Source organism: Pleurodeles waltl, chromosome 4_2 (assembly GCF_031143425.1).
Source record: "Pleurodeles waltl isolate 20211129_DDA chromosome 4_2, aPleWal1.hap1.20221129, whole genome shotgun sequence".
NCBI lineage: Eukaryota > Metazoa > Chordata > Amphibia > Caudata > Salamandridae > Pleurodeles > Pleurodeles waltl.
The window spans coordinates 438,071,670-438,086,941 of NC_090443.1; positions in this window are offsets into that span (position 1 = coordinate 438,071,670).

Here is a 15,272-nt window from a genome sequence, read left to right on the forward strand (position 1 = left end):
CCTGTATGTGTAGAACAGTGCCAGCCAAATCTGAAATCAACTTGAATATATGCCAAACAATATCATAGCATGTCTCATACTGTTGGCAAATTGTATGAGTCAATCAGGACCCATGACAGAATGTATATGAATGTGGGAACACCGTCTGCCATAGCTATTTACTCATTTTACCCCTCTTTTCTGTGCAGCTGACCAATGATATTGTCTTCAATGGTTTGCAAAATAATACTAGTGTGCTGCATATTGCATAATATTTGTGTATGGACAAATGTACTATGCCCCAATGACATTGAGAAGCAAGAAGCTCTGGACGAAGAGGTTGAGGAAGACGCGAACATGCTCAAAATGTCCTATCAGTAGCTGAAACACGGCAAGAAACCATATAGTACAACTTTTTTTTCACAAATTAATGAATGACTTTCACAATGTTACAAAATTGTGACTAAATGAAATGGTGTACCCATGTGAAAATAAACATATAAGCACTACCAGTGTGTAAGCAAGTTAACTTCATAGTCACAGTAAACATGTGAACACTTACATCACATCTGCTAGTAATTGCCACACAGAAAATGTATGTAGCCATGTGTGACAAAAAGGGTTGAACAACATCTGGTACATCAAAAATAGTATGCATGCCAACAACCTTTACCAACTAGTCCTCCATTGCCACCCACGATGAAAATGATGTGCTACGTAGATAGTGTGCAATTACTGGATGTGTCTCGTGTACAGCTGGCCATTTGTATGGCCTCATACTTGTTGTGGATAGAAGAGTTTACTCATCCTATGATGTTTGTGAAGTGATCCACATAGTATGTGGATAAGAACACAGTACAACCCCTACAGTCTACCTATGCAACATTCAAATCTGCAACCACATATCATATCAATCAGGAGATCTCATATCACACATACAAATGATAAGTACTCAACTTTGCCACTGCAAGTGTCTACCTAGTAACAATGTGCCCACATTTGCCCCACTAGGCCAAGATATCAATGGAAAAAGCAGTGATGTAGCCTACCATGTTGGTGTGTTGCACTCAGATACAAACAATGGTTTCACTCCGATGAGTATGGTCTTAGTGAAGACCCAACACCAAAAATCCGAGTATGAAACAGTTGTCCATTAGAAATCACAAAAAGCAAGTTTCATCCACCCAATGTGCCAGGCACTGTTGCATCCCAAGATATGGTGTTTGAATGTGGCTGGACATTCGCAGGCGAACATTGTGTCTGAATGCACACCCATCACCCAACTTTAAGTAATCACACATAATAGACACATATTGTGATGGGTGTCAATGGCAAACATATATATGTGAGGAAGACACCTGAGCAGCTGTGGCTAGACAAGCTGGCCTTGTGGTACACAAACCATAGAGTGATCCTGTTTTTAAAGAGAACGAGTTGTTGCAATGTGAATGTGCAACACATATCCTCCAAAACACAAGATCATACAGTCAATGTTCGTGTAGTAAAATATGTCATGGTGTGTGTTTAGAAAGGCTCTTTGCTAACCTTTGGTATGCACATGTCATTAATGCCACCACAGATTAATAGCAAATGCAGAGAGCCAGTTGGTCCCCTGCATGCAACTAACACTGTAGAGTGGCTGAAACACACAATGTCGGTCACTCTCTGATTGGGTATACTGCAACCACAAGGCATCCTAGGATAACAAGTTATACCAAGGTACACAGGCCTGTGATGCTGGTGTCAGACCACTCTTGGCCCATCATATGGCACACGCCTCTCAACAATATCCATTAGGCCATGCAACGTCTAGCTGTGTGGTTCATCTTGGACTCATAGCTATGGAGTACATGAAGGAATGCCAAGAGGCTCTCTAGTGTTACTGAGTGTGATGGGTGTATTGCAGGGACCTTATTGGGGCATTATCGCTGGACAATACCCATGGAATGTCAGGATGACTCATGTAAACTTATGGATGCCAACATTGGACTGAAGAAAATGTCCATACCTCCACCCAATCTGCTGTCAACTTGCAATACAGTTCTCTCAACACTATTCTGTACATAAATCATTCATGGAATAGTCCTACATGGTCAAAGTGAGGAAAGAAATGCTTGACACATGGAAACAGATGAGCCAAGGTCACATCAACCTATACATCCTTCTACAGGCTCAACTTGGGATGTCTGACAAGTTTTGGACTGTTCCAGGTCCACGTGAGTCTCATTACCTGTCACAGGTACCTAAACACCCACTGCTATGCAGAAGCAACACCACCTTGATGTAGTGTGTAGTAATTGTCTGATGTACACTGACCTCTTGTCCTCAATATTGTGAAGGCCACGCCAAAGCGTGCATGTTGGTCTGGCATTACACCATCAGCATGAGTGAAAATCATGTGCCCATAAATGATGAAAAAATTGGCTATCCTGGGTACCTTCACATGCTAGTCAATTTAAAAATGGCACTTTAAGTGCCACAGTATTCACACCAGGTGCTGTTTGGTAGAAGTGCTGCAGGTGCACAATTGGAAATTGCACACACCTTGTTGTCCCCGGGGGGTACCTGAAAATGCCCGAAGGTGCTGCACATGCATGTGTCGACATTCATGACAAAGCTGTGGAGTAGGGACACATACTAGCTGGGGCATCGACAGAGAGTGCATCCTCTTGTGCATTGGTGTGTGGGCCCATGCTAATGTGAAAAGCACTCTAATTTGGACCATACACCCTGTGTAAGAAATGGGGCCAGAGGCAAAGTCAATCTCTGGAGGTGCATTAGCAATGTGCCCACTGATGGGAGCCCCGAGAGGGGACAATGAGGGCATTTGGCCCCATTCATATATCCACTTCCAGGTGGGTCCAGACAATCACAGCACTTGCCTGCAAGGGAAACTGTAATCCCCCTCCAAGTTGCCCAACAGTCTGCTGCCTGCACTGTGGTACATGGCAAAGGTTGGCAGAAAGCTGCCTTGTCTTAGATGTGGGTGCACTGACCCCATGCCAGTGCAAGGTTGTGTCATCCCGGGGGGTATCTCATACAATGGAATCGTGTTCAATACTTATTTGGCTCATGAGGCACCTCTCGTAAGATGTGTCATTGCACTAACAGAGAGTTTGGGCCCTATGCATTGTATGATCCCAGTAATGCATGCACTCTCACATATGTACACTGTCAACGCACAGATTACACACATGCAAAGATAGTAAGCAGGTCATCTCAACAATTCACAGGCAGCACAGCAATCCCTATAAATGTTTGCATGCATTGCACATCACAGTACACAGAAAAACATACATTTGTACCACAGCGTCAAAAAAAGACACATTAGCCTAATGTGTGTTTTTTACAGCCATCGCGTCAGACAAAAATTTACACATTCCATCTGACACATCTAAATTACCGCAGGGTGCTTTGTCAGGTCTTGTGTGAAATCCATGCATTGGCTGGAAGCATCAAAAAAATTGATTTACCAGCCTAAAATATGACGCAGCTGCACAAGATGTGACGCGACGGATCAGCCGTGCTGCAAACCAGGAGCTGTGAAGTTACTTTCACTTTCTCTTTAACTTACAGTCCATTTGTCTGTGCACGAGAGAGGTTGCGTTGTGGTTGTGCTGGAGAGAGGACTGGTGTCTTTGGAGTTAGTTGTCCCTCTGTTATGCCATTAATTGTGTTTGACCAATGACTTTGTGTTTCACCACCGCGCCTATTAGTTGCTCAATGTTCACCAGTAGCACATTACATGTTGTATTCAGTTTAGCTGCCTATTGGCTTTAACATGGCATTAGAAATTACGGGGCTCATTCTGAGCCCGGCGGGCGGCGGGCGGAAACCGCCGAAAGACCGCACCATGGTCAATAGACCGCGGGGGTCATTTTGACTTTCCCGCTGGGCCGGCGGGCGATCGCCAGAAGATCGCCTGCCGGCCCAGCAGGAAAGCCCCTGCAACGAGGAAGCCGGCTCCGAATGGAGCCGGCGGAGTTGCAGGGGTGCGACGGGTGCAGTAGCACCCGTCGCGATTTTCACTGTCTGCATAGCAGACAGTGAAAATCTTTGTGGGGCCCTGTTAGGGGGCCCCTGCACTGCCAATGCCAGTGGCATGGGCAGTGCAGGGGCCCCCAGGGGCCCCACGACACCCGTTCCCGCCATCCTGTTCCTGGCGGGTTTTACCGCCAGGAACAGGATGGCGGGAAGGGGGTCAGAATCCCCATGGCGGCGCTGCAAGCAGCGTCACCATGGAGGATTCTCTGGCCCAGGGGAAATCCGGCGGGAAACCGCCGGATCCCCTTTTCTGACCGCGGCGGTCAGAATGGGCACTGAAGCACCGCCAGCCTGTTGGCGGTGCTTCCGTTGCCCGTGACCCTGGTGGTTTAGGACCACCAGGGTCAGAATGAGGGCCTACATTTGGTATTTAGGTAAGCTGCCTATTGGCTTTAACATGGCATTAGACATTACATTCTGTATTCAGTTTAGCTGCCTATTGGCTTTAACATGGCATTAGACAATACATTTGGTATTTAGGTTAGCTGCCTTTTGGCTTTAACGTGGAGTTAGACACTGCAGTTGAGACAATGCTGATGAGCTGTGTTTTTCCACATGGCAGACCAAGCTGTGTTTTTCAAATAGAATTCACACGAACCCTAACGTGATAAGAGAGCGTATATTTGGTTTTTTCCTTCCTGCTCAGCCTTCGGGAGAGGAGAGGCTTAGGAGATCTGGCAAATCTCCAATGGCTTGTTTTATTTCCCACGTCTGAGAGGAAGGGGCTCTACGGTGATGCAATTTTGACTTTTATTCTTTGCTTTAAAGTTTTGCTATAATATAATCACATGTATTTGCTATGTACATTGCAATTGAGAAGTACTTTGATATATATTTTGTTTTCATTGCTGCAACTACTTTTAAACGTGTGCTTCCAACCTACTAATCTCGTCTTTCAGGAACCTCGTGGTGAAGTAATAATAATAAATGTCTTCTTTAAACTAAGAAGTGCATTCCAGAGAAGTTTTGTCAGCTCGGTCATAAGATAAGAGAAGGAAAGCAAAACATTTTGGCGTTAGTCGACAGTCTGGGAGTCGAATTGGGGCTTGGAAGTGCACTATTTAAAAGTGTAATTGTTTTTGTTGTTTAGAGAATTAAAGAAGCACGGCAGACCATGTTTGAAAATGCATGTGAAGTTAAACTGCCTTATGGTTCTGTGAGAAACATGTTTTCTTGTTTATCAGGACTTTGTGAGACTTGGGATGAGTGCTTGGATAAAGCAAAAGTGTTTTCATATTTAGAAAATGTGCTTTTTGAAAGAAATGATGTCCCTTTTGTTCTTGACAGAAGGGTTTGGATACTTTTGTCTGCTTACAGAAAAATGCATGCGAGATGCAGGCAGTTAGAACATGAAAATAGGAATTTACGTGAGCAAATTAGCCAGAACAAATTATTGCAAGATAATGCTGAAATCTAAAAAACTATTGTAGGAGAATCTGGCTTTTCCCGTTCCAGTAATGAGGAGGTTAAAAAAGGTGGGGGCTGGTGTGAGCCTCTTGAGAAGAGCATAGATCTCCGTGTGCAGAGCAGCCCACGGTTGTTGGCAGTTGAAGTGCATTCCATAAAAGATTACTCTGAGCACGAAGTTGAGAATGTTATATTCAGACCGTTTTTACAAAGTACGATGTGTAAAATTAATCCAGACAAGGCAGCAGTAGTGTTGCAAAATGTGCAGTTTCTGGGAATTCAGTGGAATCCAGAAAATAGACAGATGTTGTCACAAGTAAAACAAAAGATTGTAGAGTTTCTTACTATTTGCACTAAGCAAGAGACACAGAGTTTCACAAGCGTGTTTGATTTTTGGAAACAGTAAAGCCCTCATCTGAGTAAAATCTTAACACTTTGTCACAAAGTAACTAGGAAAAAACATGAGTTTAAATGGAGTGAGAAGCAGCTGCCCGCTTTTGATTTGGCAAATGAAATATTTCAACAGACTTTAGATCTGTGCGCAGTGCAAGAGGGAAACACTGAATTACATGTAAATCAGGAACAGGGGAGGACAAGGGTGCCCCTGGAACTTTGGACTAGAAAACTATCTGATTTTGTGGAGTGCTGTTCTCCTTTTGAAAAACAGCTTTTGACTAGTTATTGGGCTCTAGTGAATACTGAGCAAATGACATTAAATGATAATGTAATTCTGAAACCTGAACTATCAATCATGCAGTGGGTGAAGAGTTCACCTAAATCTCACAGTATTAGACAGACACAGGAGGCTAGTATCATACAATGGATCTAGGACATACAAAACAGGGCTCAAGTCACTGCAGCCCTACATGAACAGGTGTCACAAGTCCCTTTACAGGGTGAGGAGAGGGTGCAGGGAGTATCACAGGTAAAAGAGTCACCAGTGAAATTGAGTGCACCATTTGAATTCTTGTCCCCTGAGGATAAAAAACGTGTTTGTTTGACTAATGATTCATTGAAAGGCATGAGTACTAACAGACAATGGAAAGCAGTGTCATATAATCCAGTTACTGAAAAGTTGTTGCCTACCACAGGAGAAGGAAAAAATAACCAATAGACAGAGTTGTACAATGTATGTCAGACTATAAAGCAAGAGCTGCTTGAGATGTGTCATTTTTACACTGATTCTTGGTTCACTGCCAATAGTTTAGCCGTTTGGTTTTCCACATGGCTTGTACATAACTGGTTCAATTCCCTTGCAGATGTTAAAGCTAAAATTTCAGAGACAGAAGTATCAACCCAGAATTCTGACGTGGTGGGGATGGCTAAGTGGGTGCACCAGAAATGTGGACATCTGGGAGAAAAAGCCACTTGCAGGTGGGCAGAGATTAGAGAGATGTACATTCCCCTAGATTTGATAAAAACTGTTATTTGCAATGTCCTATTTGTCAGCACACACAACAGAGATCTGTCCCACAAAGTCAAAGATCAGTTGGGGAGAGGAAAGTTACCAGGACAGAAATGGCAAATTGATCAGGTTTTAGGGGGAGTGATTGCTGCAGATTACCAAATCGAAATCAAAGTTATGCTGATAACTAGAAAATAATCTGATTTATTCATACAGATTGGAGACAGAATTGCCCAACTTGTCACAAGTGCAGTGAATAGAGGTTTGGTAAAGAAGGAGTCTGCCCCAGCCCTTCTGACAGTGCAAGGAAAAGGAAGCTGTGGTGCAGCAGATAAAAATCTCAGTGCTAAGGTGTGGGTTAAATCCCCAAACACCCTCCAGAACCTTCAGAAATCATAACAAAGGGCCCCAATAATGCCCTGCTGATTATAAAACAAGGAAAGGAAGAAGAAGGACACATTTCAGATGACAAATGTTATTTGCAAGAAAAGTCACACTTTTTTCTTTTGCAGATCCTACCACTACTCGCCACTGACCATGAGTGTGCTGTGTGGTCTCCCTTCGGGTGTGTGCATGTGGGGTCGGGGGAGGGACCGAACCCCCAACCTGACCCTGATTGATTAAAGTACAAACCCCATGGATCCATTTTGCGCAACTGGCGCCTTCAGTTCAAGTTCTACATGGGATCAATATAAAGTTTGTCAACTTGTTTGATTACATTCTTCCACTGGAACTAAGCAACCTTGCCAGTTAACTGTTTGTGTTTTTTCGTGTGGAACTCTGACTTTCACTTACATTCCAGCAAACCTTCCAGGTGGACCGTGCACCTTTACATGAGTAGAACTCATGCTACATCAACTTGCTGTTTTAGAGACACTGTTCAATCAGTTATTATCCCAACCAGGGTATAGAAGCTTCAGTCTATTCATTGCAGATGTATCTGATTTGAAAGGTTATGAGATTAATATGTTAATCCACTTCGATTGCTTTACAGTGATTGCTTTTATCTTTCAAATCTGATTTGTTTATAATGTTTTTGTTTTTTGTTTTTGTTTGAAAAAAGGGGTATGTAAACAAAAGTCTTTGGTCATAGGGTGGAGATGTTATGCCATTAATTGTGTTTGACCAATGACTTTGTGTTTCACCACTGTGCATATTAGTTGCTCAATGTTCACCAGTAGCACATTACATGTTGTATTCAGTTTAGCTGCCTATTGGCTTTAAGATGGCATTAGACATTACATTCTGCATTCAGTTTAGCTGCCTATTGGCTTTAACATGGCATTAGACATTACATTTGGTATTTAGGTTAGCTGCCTATTGGCTTTAACGTGGAGTTAGACACTGCAGTTGAGACAGTGCAGATGAGCTGTGTTTTTCCACATGGCAGACCAAGCTGTGTTTTTCAAATTGAATTCACACGAACCCTAATGTGATAAGAGAGCGCATATTTGGTGTTTTCCTTCCTGCTCAGCCTTGGGAAGATGAGAGGCTTAGGAGATCTGGCCAATCTCCAATGGCTTGCTTTATTTCCCAGGTCTGAGAGGAAGGGGCCAGGCTTTTTTACGGTGGCCCTGGGCAGCAGCGAGGGGAGATTCTCCAGGACTTCAGTCAGGAGCGGATGTCAGCTGCCTGGCCTCCCGTTTGGGTGTAAAGTCTCTTTCTCGCAGTTGAACAGGAGTCATCAACTTGAAGACATGAGAAAGATGACAAGCAGTGATAGGCCCTACGGTGATGCAATTTTGACTTTTATTCTTTGCTTTGAAGTTATGCTATAATATAATCACTTGTATTTGCTGTGTACATTGCAATTGAGAAGTAGTTTGATATATTTTGCTTTCATTGCTGCGACTACTTTTAAACGTGTGCTTTTAACTTACTAATCTCATCTTTCAGGAACCTTGTGGTGAAGTAATAATAATAAATGTCTTCTTTAAACTAAGAAGTGCATTCCAGAGAAGTTTTGTCAACTCGGTCATAAGATAAGAGAAGGAAAGCAAAACACCCTCTAGTGTCCCTAATGTGTACATTGTTCTTTGTGATTGTATATTGCATAGTTTTGTGCTGGGTTTTATCAGTTGTTCATCTTTAGGGGTATTATTGTTTGTAGGGGTAGTTGTGGGTAGTTTGGGGTTTTGGGGGTTTGTTTTGCTTCATATTGTGTTTGGGGAAGGACATGTTGAGCAAGGGAAGGGCACGTACTATGAAAGCCCAGGAATTTGGTGGGTTCCTGTGGCTAATCACCCACTACTTGCCCAACATGATAGCCAGTGGAGAAAGGGTAATCTAACGGTACAAGAAGGAGGCACAGAAGATAAGGTGGGAGAAGGTCAGCTACCACATGCAGAGGTAGTTTGACGTTGAGTGGACAACCCATCAGCTTAAATCTCACTGGGCAGATGTCATCAGCTGGGAATGTAACCTCCTGGATTATTTTGGAATCGAAGATGGGTGAAACTGTTGGTAAGTACACATAGGGCCTCATTCCAACCCTGGCGGTCATAGACTGCCAGGGTGGCTGTCCACGGAAGCACCGCCAACAGGCTGGCAGTGCTTGATGTGGAATTCCGACCTCGCCCAGCCGGGTCCGGCGGTTTCCCGCCGGATTAGCCCCGGCTGGGAGAATCCTTCATGGCGGCGCTGCAAGCAGCGCCGCCATGGGGATTCTGACCCCCTTCCCACCAGCCTGTTTCTGGCGGTTTTCACCGCCAGAAACAGGATGGCGGGAACGGGTGTCGTGGGGCCCCTGGGGGCCCCTGCACTGCCCATGCCACTGGCATGGGCAGTGCAGGGGCCCCCTAACAGGGCCCCAGCATGATTTTCACTGTCTGCATAGCAGACAGTGAAAATCGCGACGGGTGCAAATGCACCCGTCGCACCCCTGCAACACCGCCGGCTCCATTCGGAGCCGGCTTCTGTGTTGCAGGGCCTTTCCCGCTGGGCCGGCGGGCGCTCCCTTGGCGGGTGCCCGCCGGCCCAGCGGGAAAGTCTGAATGGCCTCCGCGGTCTTTTGACCGCGGAGCGTCAATTGGCGGTGCCCGCCGCCCGCCAATATTGGAAGGACCCCCAAAGTTTGTCAATACTTCTTTGGGTCTCATTTGCCTTTAGATGGCTTGGGCCCATAGTGTCTGTGGCTCACATATGTTTTGGCACAAATATGCCATGCCCCCACAAAACATTTTCCGAAAGATGAAGCATGGCCCAGAGGCATTCAAACACTGGGATATCATACACCCACATTGATCAGTGGCCCTATCACACCTAGTGAACACTTTCTCTGTTTGTACCACTGTGCATATGTAAACAGCCGTGCTGTGCACAAACTGAGAAAGTGGGTACCTTTCCTTTTCATGGCCTGCCCCAGAAGATTTTCTAACTTGCTTTGCGCTGGTGTACCTGCTCTTTCTGGAGCTGTTCTTCTTTGTAACACTCCAGTTGTTCATTTGTCATGTAAATGAGGCATGATGTATGTTACTTTAGCCATAGGTATGACATGTGGAATTTTACACATCTCAACATATCTCATACATGTGGTGTTCAAATTTCAAAAATTAACCTTTGGTGATGCACAGGATATGTAGGGTCTATGTCTATAACTATTGATCACTGACAGATACTTAGCTCCGTTAAATGAAGGAACAAGGATGGCTAATGTGTGATGTATATAGCATAGTCGCACATGTAAAGAAAAGAGTAAGGCACGAATATTGCTATACCTTGCAGTGTGTGGTCTGTGAGTTATTTAGGTGCAGAAAGCCATAGTAGTCTGCTACCTTTGTGAAAATGTGCAGTACTAAGTTATTTTAACTGGTTCTGTAGTGTGCAAACATGATGTACGTTTTGGCTCATCATGCTTGTGTACACGTCAGCCTACCTTGCCAATGTGTATTATTAAGGCATGCCACATGAGCCATTTGATTTGTTACAACCAGAAGGGTTACATAGCCAATTGCTGTCCATATGTACTGTGTTACATTTGACCACAGTCTATGTGTTCTACAACCACAGTTCAATGTATCATGTTATGTCTTGTAGGTGGACCAGAACCTCACACAGCCAGAGGGGTAGAGAGCTTCTGGGATCCAGATGTTACCGGTGAGTGCCATCCTGAATGCTTATTTTGTAGTGCAAGGATTGTGTGTGATGCTGGATGCTTTGTGCAATGCCATGTTCAATGAGCATCCCCTATAGTGAAAAATCTGTTTGTAACATAAAGATTTGGACAGAAATGTTGATGTTAATTGTTGGGTGTATAATTGCCTCTGGCTAATGTCAAGGTAGATATAATTACTATCACTGAGGGACCACATGATCGATGGTCTGACCGAAAAGCAATGACCACAATGCCATAATCTATGAACATATGTGGTAGTGATTTCATAGGCGAACATTGCAATTGAGATGTGTATGGCTACTCCACACAGGAGGGGGGATTCACACCACAGTTACGACAGAAAGACGATGGCCTTCATTACAAGTTTGGCGGGTGGCAGAGGGACCCACCAAACTGGTACTGCCATCAAGCCGCCTGTGCGTCCAGAATACCGCCGGCCCTATTATGAGTTCACTGCAGGGCCGGCGGGCGGAAACAGTGTCTCTGTCTGCCGGCTCTTCAGTGAACAGGGCCTTAACATTGACGCCAGCTCATAATCGAGCCAGCGCTAATGTGGCGGTGCGGCAGGTACAGCAGCACCCGTCACGCTTTCCACTGCCCGTAATTCGGGCAGTGGAAATCATGACAGGGCTGTCCATGGGGCCTATGCACTGCCCATGCCAAGTGCTTTGGCAGTGCAGGAGCCATGCAACCATCACTGCCCAGGCAGATTACAACTGCAAAGACTGCCAGGCTGTGGACTGGCAACAACCTGGTGGTGCCAGCAGTACGACTGTGGCGGTTTCGCCATGGTCATAATGACGCGGACAGACCGCCACTTTGGCAAAGGTCCGACCATGACCCTGGCTTTCCGGTGACCGCCAGGGTCATAATGAGGCCCTTTGTGCCATATTTACAAGGTCACGACAAGCCATGAAGGCTGGCATTATGTAGTCTTCTAAATATGGCCCTGCTGTGAGTGCCACATGACCCTCACAAAACGTGAGGTTCTGCTGGGACAGGGGAACTTGTGTATAAGCCCATAAGTGTAGCAAGGACAGATGTAAACATTCCACACATGGTAATGCATTTGAAGGGCTCACTCCTGTTGTGTAATGCCCCACACTTGGATAGATCAGCATTCCTATCTCCTGTCATTGTCTGCAAAACATAGTCATCCAACATGCCATTGTCCAATCCAACTTCAGATCGTGTTGGACATGATAGTCTCCAAAATCTATCCCAAACAGGATCACACTTTAGACAGCAATAGCTATTTACATCACAAGATAACTGTGCAGATAAGATGTAGGGCATGCAAGCATAGACCCATCAAATCGATATGCTGAGTACTGGTGTCCGGCAAGTTGATATTAATATCTCACAAGTAGGGACCTAGACTAGGCTATGTAGAGGGACACATGCAGTTACATAGGGAGTATGTAAAGAGTCATGGCATGGTCCACCATGGGCTTACAGGAGTTCACATAGGAGAAGTTTCATACATCTCTGTGTGATGTGAGTGAGCTATCCACCCTCCATTCTTACATCTAATACCTGGCACTTGTTAAGTCTAGGTAGCAATGTGTCTAGATATGTGTCCTTGCCATATCAGGCACCAAATGTGGTGACACAATGCATTATTCTTTGCAGACCTTGCTTATCCTATTTTGGCTAATGCCAATAGAATCAAGGCCATTGCAGGTTGCAGAAGCTACACTAATGATCTGTAAAACATGACTTGTGTACCATACCATGGTTACAAAACAACATTATTCCTAAACATACTTAATACTGACATGGTCATACCAAGATGTGGCACAATGGTGCATTTGCAGTAAGCAATATTTGCTTAGCATTGGTACTTTGGCTGTGGTAAATTAGGAGATGATAGATATTAGGCAAATGTATGCTCAATTCGAACTTCACAATAATTTGGGGTATAGGAAGTGCAACATGTGATGTTTGAAGATCGAATAAACACATCATGATTATTGTACCAATTCCTAGTTACCCTTTGTATGATAGTTTTTCTTTCTGATCAAATGGACAACATGACCCAAGAGCAGAAGAGGCAGCACTTGACCTGGTAGGAGAGGTGCTGCCACATCCGGCAAGTTGACAAAGCCTATTGGGCTAGGGCCAAAAAATACTAACAGGAGAAGGCCTCTGTGAAAATGGGGCACCTTCCCACAGGGACCACCAACAGTTGACAAGCCTACCAAAGTCAAAGCAGGACTGGCAGACCAGGGTGAGTCTGCAGGACCACTTCCAAGCACCTCCACTGGAAGGCACACAGGACAACATGTTCACCACGCTTCACCAACAGGACCACTGCCACCTTTGAGCAGGACATGCAAAAAGAAACTTCTGATTTGAAATTCACAGTGGCAGAAATGGAGCACAAAATGGGCAATTTACTCCTGCTACTGACGGAATTCAAGCAGGCTGTGCAGAGGCAACCACATCCGCAGTGAGCCACAGGGACCCTTTCTTCCCTTCCCATTGTATATTGTTGTTTTTAGTATAGGATGTTTTTTTTAGTTTAGTTTAGGTGAGTTGTGGAATAGGGTAGCTATAGTAGTTTATAGGTTTTAGTAGTGGTGGGTACATTTTTGGAGGTTGAGGTATTTCTTTGTTTTTGTGGGTGGAGGGTTGATGGTATATATGTGTTTATAATAAAAATACCAAAAAAATAACATTTTCTAAAATATCTTTAAAAAAATATATTTGTTTAGGCCTAAATGTGTAGATAGTTGATGTATAGGAGTAGTTTCTGTTGTCTTTGTCTGAAGGTGTGTTTTAAGGGGGCTGGGAGATGTAACGTGTATCATGTGGTGTCAAATGTATACAATAAGGTAGGTTACGTTAAGTTAGTTGTAGTTAGTATTTAGGATAAGGTAGTGTAGGTTAAGTTAGAATAGTTAGGTTTTGTAGGTGAAGTAGTTTCAGTCATATATTTTTTAGGTTTCATTAAATATCATTGTTTGCTACGTACAAGCCTAGCTCATGGTTTACTGTGTAGGAGTTAGCATTTCTGTTCAGTTAATGTTAAGTTCATGCCTTTGGCTTTGCTAGCAGTGCCTGTATGACTAGGTGATTTAACTATGGACAGGTGCCTGTTAGTTTACCACCTGATTTGACGCAGCAGGTGCAGGGCAAAGTGTGCACCCTGCATCTGACATCTGCAACCCAGCTCCAGCTGAGATTTTGCATCCTTTTGTCAGCACCGTCGTGTAAGAGGTAAAATCAGCACAAGCGCGAATCTCGTTCAGCACCACAGACAGTCAGGACAACTCTGCACCAGGACCCCACAGGCCAGGTAGGAGTGAACTGACTTCTATGGCATAGTCCCAGGACTCGCACAATATTAACCCTGCAAGAGTTCCCCGCAGCTTGCCCTGCAAGTGGTCATTTATCATCAGTGGCTTCCTGCCATTCAGCACCACGGACAGCCAGAACAACTGTGCACCCAGACACCGCTGCCTAGGTAAAACTGCACTGACCATTGTGATTTGGTCCTAGGGACTGTGCAACGCCAACCCCAAAAGGGCTGCACGCAACTTGGTATCTAAGTATGCTTTTGCAACCAGTGGTATTTCTCCCATAGACTTCAATGCAATGTTTAAATGCCAGTTCTGCTGTGATTTAATATTGATTCTAAACTCTTCGGTTGTACTTATTCATTTCTTTTCATTTTGGTGTCTGAATTACGATGCTAATAAGCTCTATTTTATAAATTGGTGTTGGATTTCTTTCAAGTCATGTCAATTACTTATTGTCCATGTTGGTGCTCTGAAATGCTTAACATGTTCCTCTAAGTAAAGTCTGACTGCTCTTTGCCACACTACCAGGACTGAGCTAAGAATGCACTAGTGTGAATCCAAGGACCATCTTTGGGATATTTTGAGAGTATTACATGGTGAGGACTAACCCCCACACCACATAATACTCCATTTGTCTACAGCCCACAGCCCTCAGATCAAGGAGCGAAGCGCTGTCTGCATCCTTTTGACATCATGAAGTCCTTTGGCATGACTTTTGAGTGCTTTTTTCTGACGAACAGGAGAGAGCAAGCAGAAAGGGATGAGGGGTGGTGGTGTGGATGGAGCTAATAAGAACAGGGGAGATCTGGGGTTGGACCAGACAAGCATCAACAAAGGAGGAGGGGGCGGTAGTGCAAGAAACAAAACAGGGGATGAAGGGAGCAACAGGGTGCAAGTAAAAGGAAATAAAAGTACCTTTGAAAGCTGCGAGCAGTGGAAGGACACCGGGCAAGGGAAGCAGCGCTTGGGCCATGCTCCAAGGTGGGGACAGACACACAAAGAGGAAGGGAAGCCAGCA